This window comes from Gymnodraco acuticeps, unplaced genomic scaffold (assembly GCF_902827175.1).
Source record: "Gymnodraco acuticeps unplaced genomic scaffold, fGymAcu1.1, whole genome shotgun sequence".
Lineage (NCBI taxonomy): Eukaryota > Metazoa > Chordata > Actinopteri > Perciformes > Bathydraconidae > Gymnodraco > Gymnodraco acuticeps.
In genome coordinates this window covers 62,357-68,356 of record NW_022990723.1, presented here as the reverse complement: position 1 = coordinate 68,356, position 6,000 = coordinate 62,357, and positions in this window count along the sequence as shown.

Genomic DNA, 6,000 nt, shown 5'->3' with positions numbered 1-6,000 from the left:
GGAGAATCAATCGGCAATACGGAAGAGGCTGGAAGAAACACAGGAAACTGAAATATCTGGACAAACAAGAGGTGAAGATTAAAAGTGCCATGCATGCAATTAGTAATAGTCATATATACAATTCAAGAATTATAATTAGATAAAAAATAGGATGTTTTGTATTTCCATTCAAAGTTGTGCCTCCCATATACATTGTTATGTAAGAATACACTTTTCAAATATAACTCAATCTCTCACAACACCACTGAATACAGTCTCAGAGATAATCAACACCCCACTGACACAGTCACACTGAAAACTAAGACAAAATAAATCTTTACATTTGAAAGCACAGGTGAACCTGATCAACTGGAATACTCATTACTCTGAGGTAACAGAAACTATTTTCCACCCCTTATACAATCCCAGTTATAAATATGACATTGTATCACATGATGTCATGCTTCATGATTTGAAGGATGAGCTGAAGCAGGAATGATGATGCACATTTGTGTGGGAATACATTTTCAGAGCCTCAATAGAAAATGTACAAGAATGTATATAATTTAGTTAAAGATCGTTTATGTAGTATATTAACATATTCATTGTTATTTGTTAATAAAACTGTGCATGTGCAGTCTCTAGTAAATGGGTAGGACACTTTATATTATATAAAAAAAACACACAAAAATATATATAGCACAATATGAAACATGCATGAAAAGCAGTTCTGAAAAGGTGTGTTTAGATTAGAAACTGGCAAGAACGTGTTTGGGGAGAGAGTTTCCAGAGGGAGGGAGAATGGCTCTGTCGCCCCATGTTCAATGCCTGGTTTTGATTGGTTGAGCCAGGAGGTTGGTATTAGTGGAGCATAGGTTGCAGGAAGGAGTGGGGTGGAGCAGGTCTTCCTCTACAGCTCCCTTCTTCCTCCATTTACCTCTGTTCATTCTGTGTGCATAGTGTTGATCCTCCTTCTATCAACTGTGTTTATTTACCCCCCGTAGGGGATGAAAGGAAGTGTGATGGGTGGCTACCCTCATCTGATTGCACCCAAAGGCCTCCTTTTATGACTGGTTAAAGTGAAAGCCGGGAAGGAAGAAGAATGCATATGTCCCATTGGTACATGCAGTCTTAGGTGCAATTTAAAATGAAACCTGAACATTAAGATGTATGGAGTGGTTTGAAATTGGCGTTTGTATGCAATAGAAAGAAGCATGAATGTGTTTGATATTTTGGCAAAATATTATATTGATCCATCTGGCCTCCATAAATCATGACACTTTGCTAGAGTGAGACAAACTGAACATTCCATGGCCTTACAACTTCTCTGACGCCAAATAGCATCTTTTATGGGGCCAGTTTTTGTCTGGCGCAGTGACCGTTAAAGAAACATTAACTGATGTCAACTATCAGAGTGCTGTTGCTTTACAGCTCTTAGTGAGCCATTAGAGAGCTGTGCAATTTTCCCGAGGGCCTCCGCACAATCAAAAAACTATGAAGAATTGTATGTTGTAAGAGTGTGTGTATGAATGAGAAAATAGCTTTTGTGTCTCACCCTGCAGGGATGGGCCTGCATACATGAACACACATCTGAATCTACAAGTGATCTTTAATAAGGCAATCTCAGCAAGGGTAACAACAGATAGAGAAGTCACTTGTGTGTGATGGAGAGCATAAAACAAATGCACTGCCTGTTAAACATTGATCAAGTGATTCAAGCCCACATACACTTCCCTTAAAACATGTAAATGATCATGTTTCACCCACAAGGAAAGCCTTGCAAAAGTAGCATAGAATGAAAGGACAAAAGAGTACAACCAGCATTGTATAAAAGAAAGATGTGGTTTTTCAGATAACTGAGTATGGCAACCAGATAAGTTCAGCAACAGAAATCGTTTTGACATTATGTCGTCTTCATTATGTATTGTGTTGCAGTGATGTCTATTGAAATGAACAAGCTAAACAACTACCCCCTGCCTTCAAGTACTTTTTGTTATCCCACATAGATTTTGAGAGTTGTTGCTGGAATTGGGAGCTGTTGTGTGGAAAGTGTGAAAGTGCTTAGAGCAACAGTGTCCTCCCTGATGAAGAGGAAGAATTGCGGGGAGTGTCAGACAGTCACAGGAGGAGCCCAGCATGCTTGACATGAAATGCATTGGGAGAGAAGTGTGAAATCTGCCTGACAACGTGTCTGGCAGGTGAGATACTTGTGAAGTAAAAAAAGGTGTAATATGAACTCGTGGGATGTAACTAACTACATTTACAGATTCTTCTTTAAGCCTTCAGCCTATGAGCTAGATTTTAAATTTGGAGATAGAGACTACATTTCTGTTTCAGTTCTGGTTACTGCATGTCTTTATTCTAAAGAGTCAATAAAGAAGGATGTATTACAGGTGTAGCAAGTGCAGTCTATAGATGTATAAACACAATTAAAATCACTTGGGTGAAACTACATAGATCATATATTATAAGTTTACATAAGAAGTGGCTTATGTAACATTGACATCACGACTCTACACTTTATTTCTCCATCTGTTTCCTTTCTTCAGCACATCTGCGTATTCAGTTTAGATTGAGGCACATGGTTGTGTACGTTACCATGACCGTCCCCACAGCCTTCCTGCCAACATCGCTCACAGCTGCCAGGCTTGGGATTGGCCAAAATGTGGCTGTGCATCCTGATTCGAGATGTGTTTTCTTTTCCAACCAAAGAGGTGGATCTTTTTAATGACAAGATACCAGGAGTAATCTGGTCAATACAGACGGATTCACTGTTGATGTTTTTTACCCCAACACTTTGAACAAAGGATCAACTACAGTACTGCAACTTGCTTTGTACACTTTGCCTATAGTTATTCCAACAAGCATCATGCTTCATTAAATGTGACTACACAAAAAAGACCAGCATTCATGGATCATGCCTGAGAAGGAGCAGACCCTCATACCATTAAGCAACTGTTGAATCTCTGCCAACATCCAGGTGGATTAACTTAAGAAGCCCATTGATCCTCATCTAACTCCATCCCTACATACACCTGTGCTTTACATAATGAAGGCTGTCTATTCTAGAGTCAAGGACACTGGAAGGTGAGAGGTGAAGATGGATGTTCGAATGGGCTTTATAACCTCCATCTGGTTATTTAGCGATAGGTGAAGCATATTATCTGACATGGATGAATGGATGGAAGGAATAAAGAGGCAAGACAAGGACTAACATGGAAGGACACCTTTCGTTGCCTGACTTTGTTGTTGTGAAGGTCAAATGTTACACACGGGAAATGTTAGATGGGGAATCTTGCAGATTTGCCCACTTCTGAGTCATTTAATACATTAAATATATATAATAGCACCAGGAAAAGCGCTATATAATGTTTTTATTATTATTATTATTATTGTGAGTGTACATTAATGGGACTCACCTGTCATCTGGAAACAGAAATCTGGTCTCTATTCCGGTTCCGAGAGTAACAACAAAACATGGAGAGGCAGCATTTAGCTGTTATGCCCCGACACTCTGGAACAAACTACCCAAATCATGCACGTCCGCAGAAACGCTTACTATTTTTAAATTGAGACTAAAAACATATCTCTTTGCCGCTGCTTTTAATTGAGATGATCATATTCGAACTACAGCATGCCTTTTAAACATGTATTGTATACCTGTGGTGTTTATTTTTTATTTTTTTATTATCTTTGCAATGCCTGTTGTAAAATGCCATTATATAATGTGTTTTTACTGTATTTATTCCTAAAAAGTATTTTAATTTGTGTTGTAAAGCACTTTGAATTGTCGCGTACAGAAAAGTGCTATATAAATAAACTTGCCTTGCCTATTGGTTAACTTTGTGTGTCATTTTAATACCTGCAAAGTTTGTGTGTGTATGTGTGTTTGTTTGTACATGCATGTGTGTATGAGCTGCATGACTGTGTATTGTTTCTGTGTTTTACACATACCAGAATGACCACCTAAGGCCACCTTTTATATCCTCACTCATGTTATTAAAAAAAGACAAGACATATATTCACCATTTGAGGTTTAATTGGAGTACATTAAACACTACAGGTTGTGTCATAAAACAATATGTGCAAATGGAAATTAACCACTGTTCAAAGTGTAAATGGTTTGCTGCACTACTATAATTGTCCACTAGAGAGCCACATATATCCACATTTAGTCTGCCACACATTTGACCAGTTTATAAAAACAATTCTCTGTTTACTGAAAAGAGCCTTTCTTTTTGCAACTTCATTAGATTACCATTTGTTCTAAGTGAGTGATGCAGCTTCTATTAATCTTTTACAGTCATATGTCCTTTTTTCTTTAATGGAAATAGCTCTTTAGAAAAGGAGAACATAATTGACTCAAATATACACTTCCCTTGACAACCACTCGTTTGTTTTTTGCCAAAATTCAAATGGTGTTGTAAGATAAGCTTAAATGGAACCCCAGTCAGATTTGTGGTCATAGCCCAGTGATTAAAGTCAATGGGTTTGTTATACATTTTATTTTCCTACTCATGTTTTATTCAAACTACAAATGGTGTCAAATTTGCATTTATTTCTTATATAGAGAGCATTTTTATAAAAGAATAGCTTTGATGTTAGACAAATACTCCTCCTTAGAACAGCTGTTGCATGTAAGTCCATGCTGATAAAGTGTATACACAGCTGTCTGCCGTGATAGCAGAGGTGTACAGTACAAGCAAAGTAAACTGTCAGTTTAAAGGCAAGGCAAGGCAAGGGCAAGGCAAGTTTATTTATATAGCACTTTTCAACACAAGGTAATTCAAAGTGGTTTACAAAAAATGAAAGACATTAAGAAAATGGCATTTAAAATCAGTCATTAAAAAGAAAAGCTAATAAACATTAAAAGAAAAAGTACATGGATAAAAGTTACAGTGCAGTGCAGTGCAACAAAAAGAAAAGTCTTCAGTCTGGATTTAAAAGTAGTCAGAGTTGCAGTGGACCTGCAGGTTTCTGGGAGTTTGTTCCAGATATTTGGAGCATAATAACTGAACGCTGCTTCTCCATGTTTAGTTCTGACTCTGGGGACAGAAAGCTGACCAGTCCCTGAAGACCTGAGAGATCTGGATGGTTCATAATTTAGCAGGAGGTCAGAAATGTATTTTGGGCCTAAACCATTCAGTGCTTTATAAACCAGCAGCAGTATTTTGAAATCTATTCTTTGACACACAGGAAGTCAGTGTAAAGACTTCAGAACAGGAGTGATGTGATCCACTTTCTTAGTGTTAGTGAGGACTCGAGCAGCGGCGTTCTGAATCAGCTGCAGCTTCCTAATAGATTTTTTAGTGAGACCTGTGAAGACACCATTGCAGTAGTCGAGTCTACTGAAGATAAAAGCATGGACAAGTTTTTCCAAATCCTGCTGTGACATTAGTCTTTTAATCCTAGATATATTCTTTAGGTGATAGTAGGCTGATTTAGTAACTGTTTTAATGTGACTGTTGAAACTCAGGTCAGAGTCCATGATTACACCTACATTTCTTGCTTTATCTGTTGTTTTTGAACATTGCAGACTGAAGCTCAGCGCTAACTTTTATACGTTCTGACTTGGCTCCAAAAACCATTACCTCAGTTTTATCTTTGATTAATTGGAGAAAGTTCTGACACATCCAGTCATTGATTTGTTCAATGCACTTACTCAGTGTTTTAACTGCTTTGTACACTTTGCCTATAGTTATTCCAACAAGCATCATACTTCATTAAATGTGACTACACAAAAAAGACCAGCATTCATGGATCATGCCTGAGAAGGAGCAGACCCTCATACCATTAAGCAACTGTTGAATCTCTGCCAACATCCAGGTGGATTCACTTAAGAAGCCCATTGATCCTCATCTAACTCCATCCCTACATACACCTGTGCTTTACATAATGAAGGCTGTCTATTCTAGAGTCAAGGACACTGGAAGGTGAGAGGTGAAGATGGATGTTCGAATGGGCTTTATAACCTCCATCTGGTTATTTAGCGATAGGTGAAGCATATTATATTATTTAATG